Source organism: Dermacentor andersoni, chromosome 3 (assembly GCF_023375885.2).
Source record: "Dermacentor andersoni chromosome 3, qqDerAnde1_hic_scaffold, whole genome shotgun sequence".
NCBI lineage: Eukaryota > Metazoa > Arthropoda > Arachnida > Ixodida > Ixodidae > Dermacentor > Dermacentor andersoni.
In genome coordinates this window covers 120545177-120560049 of record NC_092816.1, presented here as the reverse complement: position 1 = coordinate 120560049, position 14873 = coordinate 120545177, and the positions used below count along the sequence as shown (strand labels likewise).

The 14873-nt window shown below is 42.1% G+C and overlaps 1 long non-coding RNA gene across 1 annotated transcript; it reads right to left on the bottom strand.

Annotated features, from left to right (window-relative positions):
• Positions 1–852: 852 nt before the first annotated feature.
• Positions 853–2212, bottom strand: LOC129386268 (uncharacterized). The gene is made up of 2 exons (XR_008613708.2): positions 1196–2212; positions 853–1034 (listed from the first exon to the last, which is right to left on the bottom strand). It is a non-coding gene; the product is annotated as an uncharacterized lncRNA (long non-coding RNA).
• Between the last annotated feature and the right edge of the window lie 12661 nt (positions 2213–14873).

The window sequence follows — 14873 nt, the reverse complement described above, 5'->3', positions numbered from 1 at the left end:
GTTGAGGAGGGAGCGCGAAAGAGAGGAGAAACGAGGAGGAGTGAAGGCGGAGGAGGAGAGTGGCACTACTTTACGAAGTTTCAGGGGCTTTAGGGACTTGCGGTCCTTGAGATTTGTCTTCGCCTATCAAAACCCCTGGAGCGTCGTGAAGTAGCGACACTATCCGCCTTCACTCCTCGTCGTTTCTCCTTTGTCTTGCTCTCCCTCCTCGACCGTGGTGCCGCCTACAACGCTTGAGCGTAGCAGATTGTATCGGGTGACCTTTCGCAGAGTGAATGCATGCATAGCAAAGCGGTGCGGTGCACATTAAGCGTTCGCGGTGGGTTTCTAGCTCCGAGGAAATTCGTGCACAGCATAGAATTTCCATATGGAGGGTTATGCAAATTCAGTTAAGGCAGCTTTCTTTCTGTTTTGATAACTCTTCTTTAAAAACATATATAATAATAATAATAATAATAATAATAATAATAATAATAATAGTAATAATAATAATAATAATATGTTTCTCCGACTTTTAGGCTGTGCACTTGGCTGCTGATTTCATTTGTTATTGTTGTTAATAGATTGTATGTTACTGATTGTATGCCCCCCTTACTCAATCCCTATGTAGGGGCCTTGTAAGGTATTTTATAAATAAATTAAAAAAATATATCCCAAGTGGTCCCCCTTGATTCCCAACTGGTCCCCATTGAACTGGCTTACGGTGAAATTCCCAGTTGGTAGTGGTCCCAGCCCCCACTGGGACTAGCTGGAACCAGTGAGCACTATTATTGGCAGCAGCTCCATACATTCAAGGTGCCCATTGGCAGCCTTGCATTCAGAGCTGCTGCTAAACAAAGGCAATTAGGCCCCTTCATTCGTAAAATTCATTTATTAAAATCCTACGGATCGACCTTTTCCACTCCCTTGGATAGCGCCAGCCGCTTGTGAGATTTTCTCACCTCTTGGGTTTTCTCGGACAAGGAGTTGTGTTATTGCGCCCACAGTTGCAGTGGTGTCTTCTCCTTTCAACTGACCCCATTAGCGGACTGTGGCTGCCAAAAAAAAAAAAAAAAAAAAAAATAGGCACAGTAGTGCATAACGTTCAATAATGTTGGCAAAATTTCAAGAAAATTAAGATTATTATAGAGAATGTGCCATTATAGACATTTCAAGGTTACAGGAATCTATATATAAGCAAATGTTGCCATTATACCTGTCACAACGTTCACTTTTTTAGGGGTAAGTGGCTGCTTCGGCAGCTCCCCAGCTGCTCTTTACTTGTGTGCAGCAATGCCACTCACACTCCTGTTTGCAAGGCCATCTGTGCCCCATATCGCTTGAGCGGTGTCTGCATACAAGCGTTGGTTTTTTTAAAAATATTTTCGCTGCTTGGCTTGCAGAAACAATCACACCTTCTGCCAGACGAAACTGAAAGGAACAAGAAACATTCATACTCATATTGTTCGAAAAGAAGGATCTCCCTAAATTAATTGTGCAACCAGTTGTTTTATTTAAATTTGTCCAGTTATGTAGTTTTTTAGAGCACTGAGAGAACAGAAATAAAAATTCTGAAAGGGAGGATGTAAAATGCAGCTGGGTTGTGTGTGCTTTCATAGACTGCATAAGGAAAGCAAGGTTTGCTCATCAGAAATCATGTTCTTCGACCTGCCCACCAACCTTCAGTTTCAGTGTCTAAAAAATTAATTATGAGGCTTTACGTTCCAAATTCACGATTTGGTGGGGGACTCCGGAATAATTTGGACCACCTGGGGTTCTTTAACGTGCACCTAAATCTAAGTGCACGGGTGTTTTCACACTTTGCCCCCACTGAAATGTGGCCGCTGTGGCCGGGATTCGATCCCACAACCTCGTGCTTAGCAGCCCAACATCATAGCCACCACCATTGGCGGATAGGCCGCCATTGGAATATGAACCTGGCAACGTTTAACGCTAGAACGTTATCTAGTGAGGCAAGTCTAGCAGTGCTATTGGAGGAATTAGAGGGCAGTAAATGGGATATAATAGGGCTCAGTGAAGTTAGGAGGCCACAAGAAGCATATACAGTGCTAAAAAGCGGGCACGTCTTGTGCTACCGGGGCTTAGCGGAGAGACGAGAACTAGGACTCGGGTTCCTGATTAATAAGAATATAGCTGGTAACATACAGGAATTCTATAGCATTAACGAGAGGATGGCAGGTCTTGTTGTGAAACTTAATAAGAGGTACAAAGTGAAGGTTGTACGAGTGTACGCCCCTACATCCAGTCATGATGACCAGGAAGTCGAAAGCTTCTATGAAGACGTGGAATCGGCGATTGGTAGAGTGAAAACAAAATACACTATACTGATGGGCAACTTCAATGCCAAGGTAGGCAAGAAGCAGGCTGGAGACAAGGTAGTGGGGGAATATGGCATAGGCACTAGGAATAGCAGGGGAGAGTTATTAGTCGAGTTTGCGGAACAGAATAATATGCGGATAATGAATACCTTCTTCCGCAAGCGGGATAGCCGAAAGTGGACGTGGAGGAGGCCGAACGGCGAGACTAGCAATGAAATAGACCTCATATTCTGCGCTAACCCTGACATTATACAAGATGTGGATGTGCTCAGCAAGGTGCGCTGCAGTGACCATAGGATGGTAAGAACTCGAATTAGCCTAGACCTGAGGAGGGAACGGAAGAAACTGGTACATAAGAAGCCGATCAATGAGTTAGCGGTAAGAGGGAAAATAGAGGAATTCCAGATCAAGCTACAGAACAGGTATTCGGCTTTAACTCAGGAAGAGGACCTTAGTGTTGAAGCAATGAACGACAATCTTGTGGACATCATTAAGGAGTGTGCAATAGAAGTCGGTGGTAACTCCGTTAGACAGGATACCAGTAAGCTATCGCAGGGGACGAAAGATCTGATCAAGAAACGCCAATGTATGAAAGCCTCTAACCGTACAGCTAGAATAGAACTCGCAGAACTTTCGAAGTCAATCAACAAGCGTAAGACAGCTGACATAAGGAAGTATAATATGAACAGAATTGAACATGCTCTTAGGAACAGAGGAAGCCTAAAAGCACTGCAGAAGAAACTAGGAATTGGCAAGAATCAGATGTATGCGTTAAGAGGCAAAGCCGGCAATATCATTACTAATATGTATGAGATAGTTCAAGTGGCTGAGGAGTTCTATCGAGATTTATACAGTACCAGTGGCACCCACGACGATAATGGAAGAGAGAATAGCCTAGAGGAATTCAAAATCCCACAGGTAAATCCGGAAGAAGTAAAGAAAGCCTTGGGAGCTATGCGAAGGAGGAAGGCAGCTGGGGAGGATCAGGTAACAGCAGATTGGTTGAAGGATGGTGGGCAGATTGTTCTAGAGAAACCGGCCACCCTGTATACGCAATGCCTTATGACCTCGAGCGTACCGGAATCTTGGAAGAACGCTAACATAATCCTAATCCATAAGAAACGGGACGCCAAAGAATTGAAATATTATAGACCGATCAGCTTGCTGTCAGTTGCCTACAAACTATTTACTAAGGTAATCGCAAATAGAATCAGGAACACCTTAGACTTCTGTTAAGCGAAGGACCAGGCAGGATTCCGTAAAGGCTACTCAACAATAGACCATATTCACATTATCAATCAGGTGATCGAGAAATGTGCGGAATATAACCAACCCTTATATATAGCTTTCATTGATTACGAGAAAGCGTTTGATTCTGTCGAAACCTCAGCACTCATCGAGGCATTACGGAATCAGGGTGTAGACGAGCCGTATGTAAAAATACTGAAAGATATCCATAGCGGCTCCACAGCCACCGTAGTCCTCCATAAAGAAAGCAACAAAATCCCATAAAGAAAGGCGTCAGGCAGGGAGATACGATCTCTCCAATGCTATTCACGGCGTGTTTACAGGAGGTATTCAGAGACCTGGATTGGGAAGAATTGGGGAAGGAAGTTAATGGAGAATACCTTAGTAACTTGCGATTCGCTGATGATATTGCCTTGCTTAGTAACTGAGGGCACCAATTGCAATGCATGCTCACTGACCTGGAGAGGCAAAGCAGAAGAGTGGTTCTAAAAATTAATCTGCAGAAAACTAAAGTAATGTTTAACAATCTCGGAAGAGAACAGCAATTTACAATAGGTAGCGAGGCACTGGAAGTGGTAAGGGAATACATCTACTTAGGGCAGGTAGTGACGGCGGATCCGGACCATGAGACGGAAATAATCAGAAGAATAAGAATGGGCTGGGGTGCGTTAGGCAGGCATTCTCAGATCATGAACAGCAGGTTGCCATTATCCCTCAAGAGAAAAGTGTATAATAGCTGTGTCTTACCAGTACTCACCTACGGGGCAGAAACCTGGAGGCTTACGAAAAGGGTTCTACTTAAATTGAGGACGACGCAAGGAGCTATGGAAAGAAGAATGATGGGTGTAACGTCAAGGGATAAGAAAAGAGCAGATTGGGTGAGGGAACAAACACGAGTTAATGACATCTTAGTTGAAATCAAGAAAAAGAAATGGTTATGGGCAGGACATGTAATGAGTAGGGTAGATAACCGATGGTTATTAAGGGTTATGGACTGAATTCCAAGGGAAGGGAAGCGTAGCAGGGGGCGGCAGAAAGTTAGGTGGGCGGATGAGATTAAGAAGTTTGCAGGGACGACATGGCCACAATTAGTACATGACCGGGGTTGTTGGAGAAGTATGGCAGAGGCCTTTGCTCTGCAGAGGGCGTAACCAGGCTGATGATGATGATGATGATCATAGCCACTAAGCAACAGCGGTTTGTCGTTTCAATGACTGAAATATCAGGGAATAAACTTCAATATAATCATAAGTAAAATGAATACTACTGCCATAGAAAATGGGCGAATACCGGTTTAGGCAGCATCCATTTTTCACATCTCCTTATGACAGTGACAACCTTATGGGCTGTTTGAAAGGCTAGCATGCCAATATTACCTGTTGAACCACTAAACATGAAAATGATTGGGAAAATAGTGTGCAGTAGTACTCACTGATCCATCAGGGAGGTGTACAAAGTTTTTCTCAGGCACGAGGCAAAAATAGAAACAATCAAATCTTTGCGACACCTTTAATGCCACTGTGTGTGCAAGTAAGTGTTTTAAAACAAGCTTAGCATTGAAATAATGCTAACTAGACACAATTACATTACATTCGACACAAGTAAAGAGCATGGCTGCTATAAGAAACACGCTGAGCTATACAAGATTTAGAGAGTAGAGAAAAAAATTCTGATAATTACTTCGGCATAAAAATGACACATTTGATGAGTTGCTTTATGAATGGTGGTATGGGTGGCTCAAGGCATTTACATTTATTTGTTAGATACAAAGTGCATGTGGGCGCTCAGATAAGAGTACAGCAAATGCACTTGTCACACAGCAAATAGCAGCATAATCAGGATTAAATGAGCCCGATGGAGTTCGCTAGACCAGTCTAAATGATGCTAATATTTTCGCATTCACGAAAGCATTGTTCAGATAGAATGGTAATAAATGAACGTACTCAGTATGCCAGGTGCGCCACCCCCCTGGGCTTTGTCGTTATCAAAACGCCAGCCATCATCTGTAATACCAGAGTGCATGCTAGTTAATTAAAAATCACCCTATTAAACTTGTGTATTCAAAAACACTTAAAATTGCAGGGTTTAAAAGGGAGTATTAGGTTAGGGGGACGCAAGTGTTAGGGCCCCCTAACTGCAGTGTGCGTCATGACGGATGCTGTAGTAGTGGAGGGCTCTGGATTAATTTTGGTGACATGGCCGTTATTTAGCGTGCAGCCGAAGCACGGTACACGACCATTTTTACTGTCCGAATTGGAATGCGACCACTATGGCCGGGAGTCGAAGCTGTGAACTTGTGCTCAGCAGCAGAATTCCATAGCCACTGGAGCCTCTGCAACGGGTAATGTGTTTATACGTTCTCTACCTTTCTTCAGAATCATTTTTCAAAAGTTTTTGGCTCGATACTGCCCATATGACACAGATACAAATCTCTGCGAATAGTTTACTGAAAATTCATCTGCCTAAAATGCTTCTAGCTGAATGTGAGAGGAAGTGAAAGCACTTGCCTTCTGTCATTGGACTTTGCACTACGTGATCTGCTTCTGAAGAAAAAGCATCAAATTATAGTGGTTAGATATTAGAACTTTAGGTCACTATAAAAAGTTTATCTGCCCAGTAATTAAGGCTATAATCACACAAAGAGAAGCAAGGAGATCTTTTCTGACAAACCACAGCTCTCCATGTACTAACCTTGCCTGGTGCAAATGGCTTGTTCTGGAATGAAGTACAGTAAAACACTTAGCAGAACACTTTAAAGAAAACAGAGTTGCTTAGAAATAATATAAGTATTCCAGAAATGGCCCCAGAAGTATAGAGGAAATGAAACAGCTCACCCATCCTGCCATGGCCTTTGACATCATGCTCCAGCTTGGTATGAATGCCTTCCACTATAACAGACTAGTTTAAATATTAGCATAACACGTAACACACAGTTGATCATTAAAACTACTAAAACAAGTCAGCAATATGGAATGTATCTGATAAGGAATGTAGGCTTTTAGCCTTTCAACTTGATTGGTAAATGGAAGAACTTACCTTCCAATGGAAGGTACTTAAGTTCTTCCTATGATTCTTGCTATGGTCCAATCTCTGAAGAGAAGCTTTCACTGAAACAAAATGTACATGCGTATATGCCAATTATACCCATGTACTTAATGCACAGCCGATAATTAACACATTATGAGCATACTTGTGTCAAAGTATATGCAATTATTGTAGCGCGTGTCTCTTACACACTTCTGGCAGTATGTGTTATTCAGTGTGTTCAAGCCAAGGTGATTACGTTTACCTTAAAATATTTTGCTTTCAAGGCACCGCTGGAGCAATGCCACTTGCTCCACAATGATGTGATTTTCATTTTCTAATTTCTGTGCTTTATCCTTGCACATGGTTTTAGCTATCTCTTTCTGCATCTCTGACTCAGATATCAGAGATTCATCCTCAGATGATGAGCTGTTGCGCTCCCAATTTGGGGCTCTGAAAAATTGAATGAATTCGAAGATCATGAATTGGAAATAGATGCAGTGGATACAGACACACTTACATGGCTTTGCTGATTGGGCTGGCTGCATGGCTCACCCCTGTTCTTTTTTTTTGCATTTTGCAGATGCTTTGCCAGAATTCTATTATAGTTTGCAGTTTTTGCATTTGCTTGCACAATTTTGCGCTTTTGTGATACCTAATAAAAAGCAGTAAAATATACTGAGTTGGTAAAGCTTTAGGTCACGAGAGAATAGGAAACTGCACCCTAAGCTCATGACAAAATGCTTGCATACCTGCTTGTCTTGCTTCTTGGCAATATGCCTTTCATCATCAGTGTCGTCTTCCATGCGTATTTTTGGCATGGGAACTCGCTTGCTTGACTTCTTATTTTCCAGCTCCTCCCGAGATTCTGAGTGCGGCGTATAAAGGTGATGACATGAATAGTAAAATGAAAGCAGTAATATTAATTAAATGTAGGCATAAGTAGTAGTATAATTAAGGAATCAAGGTGCCTGCCAAAACAGTGCGACATTAGAGCAAGCATTATTAATAATAACAATAAGATATTTTATTCATTTCAATTCGTACAACGTGTTCCAGCCTGCATAAGCATTGCAGCTTGTGTGCGGAGCTGGCCAGCCATGTTAAGCGCATGAAGCACATAAAGCCAATGAAGCACATAGTAGAAAAAGAAGAGAAATAAAATTAACCAAATATGCTTCTGCGACATAACAACAAACAAACAAACAAACAAACAAACAAACAAACAACAAAACAAACAAACAAACACAAGAACCAACAGAACAAATGATAGCAAATTTTCCACCGTGCACACTTTCGTACACGAAATGAAAACATTAAGAACATGGCAAAAAGTGAATTACCTCAGTCTATATTATCGTTCAACCAAGGTCGACGGAACTTCTTAAGGTATTTTAATCCGGTAATGCTAGGGAGGGTACGTATTTTATTGAAGTAATAAGGAACATAGTAGGTGCGGGTTCTTTTGCCATAAGTGGTGAAGATGCGGGGAATGACATACTTTTCAGAATGAGGGAGAGGCTGTACTTTAATGTTGCATATTTTAAAGGAGCTGCGAAAGAAATGTTTGTATAATACGTCAAAGATAAGTGGCTTGAGTACAGTTAGCATGCCAAAATATGCTATACTGCCTCTGGCTGACTTATCGTGATAGTTGGTTCCGCAGACGAGATTGGTTGCAATTCTGTGCGCTATGCGGCTTAGCGGGTTTAATTTATATAAAGATGCGGTTCCGTAAATTGTTATTCCCTATCGTAATATGTACTCTCCCAATCCCTTATATACCATTTTTCTAACCGATGCATCATAAATAGATTGTAGAGCATATATATAAGCACTCATTACGCGTAAGCGTTTGGCTAACTCGGCAATATGTAAATTCCACGACAGTGTTTCGTTAAATGTGATACCAAGGGATATAAAATTTGGATTTAAGTTCCAAAGGTGGGCACGAACAGCACGTACAGTTCCTCTCATGAAGGTATGTATTTGATAATGTTCTAAACACTTTATATGGGCAATGAAGACAAAGTCAGGTTTCTGTAGTATTAGTAAAAATCTGATTAGCGTTTAACCATTCTTTCAAAAGATGCACATCCTGTTGCATCCTGTCGGAGGCTTCTACATAAGTTTCACTTGGTATAGCCAGGGCAGTATCATCCGCGTGTAAGAACAGTTGTGAGTTCAATGGAAGACAGGTCATATCATTGACATAAATATTAAATAACAAGGGTCCTAAAATTGAGCACTGTGGAACACCTGTCGAAACGTTCAAAATGGAGCTGTATAATCAGCCTAGTTGGACACGTTGGGCTCGATCAGCAAAATAACTTTTAAAGAACGACATGTAGGGACCTCTGAAACCAATATTGTCGAGTTTATCTAGTAATAGACTGTGTTTCATAGTATCAAAGGCTTTTTGAAAATCAATAAAAAGTCTAAAAACAATGTTATTGTTATTTATTTCTTTGTAGACTAAGTCATGAAAATTCTCTAGTAGGTTTACCGTACTTTTGCCTTTGCGCGGAAACCATACTGGGCTGCATTTAGTAGAAGGTACTGATCAAGAAATGATGTCATGCTAACATGTACAATTTGCGCCATGATACAAGCGAGGGAGGACAAAATTGCGATTGGCCTGTAATTATTATACTCCTTTTTGGAGCCTTTTTTGTGCAATGGTCTTATTACACTTATTTTCATGTACGTGTGAATTTGCCCAGTTATTAAAGTTTCGTTGATAATGAAAAGTAATACAGTAAGTTTGTCAAAATGCACTATGAGATCCCTTATCCTAACACTATCATAACCTGCTGATTTTGGTATTGGCATTGTTTTCAACACATCCTATAATTCCGGCTCAGTGACTGTAGGCATGTAAGCTGAATGAATGCTCGAAGCAACTGCAGTAGCGTTCGCCATTTTCCTTTCCTGTCTACACAAGAAAGTAACAGATTCTACAAAGTGTTTATTGAACTCAGTGGCCAATTATACTTTGTTTTTATCTGGAAAGGCCTGTTCTAAAGTATTATCAATGCTTTTCTTGGATGGTTTTCCTATGGTGGTTTGCACTAGCTTCCGTGTTTTTTTTACGTCCGTACTGCATGCCGAGAATTGATTTAGCTGGTACTGTTTTTTTTTTTGCCAGTCGTAGCTTCGCTGTAATCTTATTTCGCAGTTGCCTGAATTCTTCTCTTAGTACAAAGTCATGAGGGTTCTCATTGCGCCTTCTTAAAAGTTTACTCTTGATGTAGGATAGCTCAATAATTTCATTGTTTATCCAAGGACTTGCCTGATTTCGCCGTTTCATCCTCACCTTAGTTTTCGAGTTATTGTAAACTGTTTTAGTTGCTCTACAAGAAGTTCGTAAGTATATAGGTGATTGTGCTGCAACAAGAAATTCCTGTCATACAACTTAATTAGTTTATGTACTCTTTCTTTGTTAATTACAAGCCTTTCTGCAGGTCTTTCCTGTGCCGCCATTTTACTATCTTTTGACAACGTAAGTGAAACAAAATAATGATAAGCGACTTTTTCTTTAATAATACAGCCGAACGTTTCCTGTTGCGTTACAGTTGTACTGATATGGTCAATGCATGTCTGTGTAAATTTACTTCCTAGAAATTCTTCTCGCGTATAGCCCTGAATTTTATTCTCCAAGCCAAAACTTGCCAACAACGTTGAGTACTCGCTTACACCTACCTTATTAGTTACCGAAATGTCAATATTTAAATCTCCCGCTAGAATCACACGTTTATGTACTCCCTACTTTTAAAGGAATCTAGCGAGCACCTCTAAAAAAACTGCAATATTGTTGCTAGGAGGTCTGTAAACCGCACAAACTAACAATTCCTCTTCATTGTTTGAAAGATAAAGCGCTATAACTTCCGCTTCATCAAATTCAACTTTCAATCATTCAGAAAACCAGCAATTTTTCATAAATGGCAACACTCCTCCGCCACGTTTGCCCTCTCTGCACAAGGCACACGATCGATAGCTCTGTATATTATAACGAGCGCAATCAAACTCACTGACATTGATCTCCGTTAATAATTTGACCTCCAGAAAAAGTTAAAACATTCTCCAAGTACATTTATAACATGTTCCAATTCTTGTGAAGACTTCTCACATTCACATGGATAAGCTCAAAACTTATACAAGATTCAACTGACACGAATTCCCGGCGTATCTTCATCCATTAAGAAAATGAATGTACACACTCAGTCATCCCGTTATCTTGCGCAGGTCCGCTTCGTTCTCAACAAGAATAACAGGGGCAGCTACAATTTTTTTAACAAATATACGACCGTTTTACACAAGATATTTCTAGTGTTTTTCAGTTGCTAGGAGCTTTGCCATCCACCGAAGCTTCTTGGCTAGAGGTGTGAGATTTTCATTTATGTAAATGTTTTCTTGTTTGAGCGTGTTTCGTTTCGCAAGCCACTTTTCTCTTGTTTCTCTCTTGGTGAAAAGGACTAGTACGGGAGCCTCACCATCTGCTGTGCCTTTAATCCTGTGCACTGCTTCGACTTCCCCATTGCTGGAAATGGAGAGTTCGAGTCTCCCTGCAATTGAATTTATAACTGCTCTCAAGCCTTCGCTCTCATGGTACTTGACCCCATGCATCCCAAAATTATAACGTCTTCAATGGGATTCCATCCTATTCACCTCCATTTCCAGTTGAGAAAGTGTAGTGTCCCTTGCTATCAGCTGAGCTTTCATATCCGTAGTTTTTTTCTTTAGCTCTTTTACTTCTTGATTCTGGGTTTCAAGAGTTTCAAGCACTTCATTATATTTAGAAGGGAGCAAATCGAGTGATTCTTCTGTGCTCTGTATTGTTAATGCTTGCTCCTCAAGTTTTCCATTGGTGGTGTCATGCTTAGCCAGCTGCTCCTCCTGTTTTCTTTCGAGCTTATCAAAACGGCGTAGCATAGTGTCTAGTTTCGACATGACGTCAACCAAAGAAGGTTGCTCACTGTCTGCCATTGAGTTCTTACGCTGAGAGCCAGCCCCGTCTCCAGCGTTCGTCAATCGTGTTTTGGGATTTGCACACGTGGGACAAAACCAAATACGGATCGTTTCTGCTGACATGCTTTTTAGGTTAGTATTTGTGACGCCGGAATATTTGCCGGCATGATAACGGTTATCACAATCGCTGCAACGAAGGCACTGGCTATCAGGTGCAATAGCTTTCAGGCACGCGAGGCAATCATTGTCAGACATTGTGAACACAACTTTGTGCAGTCCGGCGGAACAGAATTTAAAATCAAACACGGAAATAGTTTTGAAACGCTGCTCTCACCTGCACAAGCGAAGAAAGAGCGTTATGCCGCGCTCACGTACTTCGCCAGACTGCCTGTAGAATTGCTCATATAGTTGTGAATAATTTAGTGTAACTGCACAACGTCACGATGGTAACGTGTCCGTGCATTGACATAATACGTCAACTCGTTTGTAACGTACGTATTGACTCCACGCGAAGAAAATAAATTACCTTGCTTAATTAGGACGTTGGCTGTATGTGCAGACTCAGTCAAATTAATTGCCTCGTGCATTACCTTAATATTTTGCTCATTAATCTCCAAAACGCATATGCGCTTGTGGCCGGCCACACCACTCGCCATGCGTTTCATGTACTGCACGAAGCCGTTCGTACACGATTACTAATTCGAAATCACCTGCCATTGCAAAAAAATATTTTCGTATTTTTCACATTACATCTGTATTACATGCCAGTAGTTCATGGCCTACAATTTAAACAAATCTGCGGTAGAACAAGTTGTGGGGCTAGATGGTTCATAGCTTTGAATAGGTGAAACAATAATAGGGGCTTGTCTTGTCATTGTTCTTTCTTAGTGTGCTGTCCCTGTTGGCGCTTCATCTTTTGTAAACAAAACGCTTAATTTAAACACTTAATTTGAGCAAGGTGGAAGCACGTGCGTGCAAGCTCCACGTGTGCAAGCTTACAGGCCAAGAGCAGAAATTTGGCATCGTAGGCTCGTGTATTCTCGTGGTTCTCTTCGTCAACCCAGAATACCGAGTAGGCAGTCCTGTTGTTAAAATCCTCTGTGCTGTGAGGATGAAAGTTCAAAATCGAACTGGCAGTTACAACGTACAGCCGGTTCTTGTCGAGTTCGTTCAGAAACTTCACTAGCGCAAACATATCGTAATACTAAAGAAGAGCTACATGGCGCACCGACGCACGTTGTGAAATGCGTTGCGGCGGCTATATGGTGGATCGAGTCGGATTTTCATACGAATAAAAAAAGAATGAGCAAACATGACTGAACTTTTTGCGTTTTATTCTACAATTTTATAACTGTGAATTTAAGTCCAGTACGCTCAAACATTTTTCAAAAGTTTGTTTGTCGACGCAAAATAACATGACATGGTCACCGTGTTTTAGATCAGCTATAGCCAAGCCTAACCACAGCTTAGTGGGTGACCTTGGCTCTTTATTCTATGGCTATGACAGAACAGATTATAATTCGTTGGTGGATAGTGCGCGCGCGACGTTGTGTGTATTCAAATGAGGCCCAGGAATCGATATCCCGATACTGGGGGTGGATGTCCCAGACCTTCCCTACACTACAAGAAAAAGGTTACTTGAAATTCAGTCTCTGCTGCAGACTGCAGACATAGCGACGCAGCAGGCAGCCGTTCAAGATCACGCATGTTCCCTCTCTTCAGCGACTTGCGACCCCGCGCATTTGGAGTCTGACGAAGATTCTGACGTGCCTTCAGCATCGCCTCCGCTCGATGAGAGTGAACCAAATTCTTGCGGCGCGCTGCCGCCAGAAGCAGCCCAGGAGGAGGAGCCGAAGCTGAGTCCTGACGACTTGTTAGCACTGGCTGTGAACTTCGCGATCGAATACACGCTTCCATGGAAAGCGGTGGAAGCACTGCAGAGGTTACTTGCATATGTCTTGCCAAGATGTGATTTACCGGTGACAAAGTTTCTGCTCAGAAAAAACGCTGGTATCAGCATCGACGCTGCCAAGTTTCATTTTTATTGCAGCGGTAATAAGTCTCTCGTAGCTGAGACGTCGGGACTCCTGGCTGAGCGAAATGGGACTCGGGGCAGCTGCAGTGTGTGTATTAAAGGGTACTGCGGGTGAGAGACTATGCGCGACGGACATTTCTTTGTCAGCCTCCCGTTGCGCCAACACTTGGTGTCCCCACTTTCAACACAAGAACTTGCTGTTGCCCTCCGAGAAAGAGTGGACCATATCGAAGACTGCTGCAAAAGTGGCGTAACAAATGAAATGCTGGACATAACGGAGTGCAAAGCCTACCGAGCCATGCGCCAGAAATTAACCAAATATGACCTCAGTCTGACCGTTAACTCCGACGGAAGCCCACTGTTTAAGTCTTCAAAGTACTCTATTTGGCCAGTTCAGGTGACAGTCAATGAAATGCTACCACATACCCGCAGTAAACATGTTTTCACCACCACGCAATGGAATGGGCAGTCGCATCCTGACATGGGACTGCAAATGGGCTGTTTTGTTCAAGAAATGTAGGACCTCATGCAGGGTGGCATCACCTAGACGGATAGCACAAACTCCATCTCATCGAAGGTGTCTACAGCATTAAAAACAAGAAGTGCTCATTCAAACGGGGTGGCATTGTTTTGATGTCAAATATTACATCGAAAATGCGATATGCAGATTGTGTGAGTGCATGTTACTTTCAGTAACAAAACCTGAGAGAGTAAAGCCTGGCACCAGATCCTTTTGGCCACCTAGTTTGTATTTTCTTTTCTTTTACATAATATAAAGCTTACTGCACACTACCAAAGCATTTCATCTGCACTAGTGCGCCCTGATTTATGCAACTGTCCTCTATTTCTGACTCGACCAACCTGTGCATGACAACGGTGATAAGCGTTTTAATTAAGGTGCGGTTGAATTCGCATGGCGTCATTTTTTTAATTATCGCAGTGCAATATTGTCTGCCATTTTCAAAAACCTCATAACCAATCCCACTTTTCCCAACTTTTTTTTGGCCACAGTACATAAGTAGCACTGCTGTCACGCCAGTCAGCTTGGATTTCTGGATTTCATTTTATGCGATAGTGTTGCGAACCGAGAGGTTGCAGCGGAGCGCATCCTCTCGGTTCTATAGGACCAGTGTAGGACAAGTATAGGACCACTGTAGCAGGCTCTTAGAATGGACTAGTGCGTGCCATGCTTGCGCCATGAGCACGCACCGCCCAACTTTATTTTCCTAATCTTGTGCAGTACCGACCTTTAGCCTCCATGCGTAGTGGCGTCGATGGGC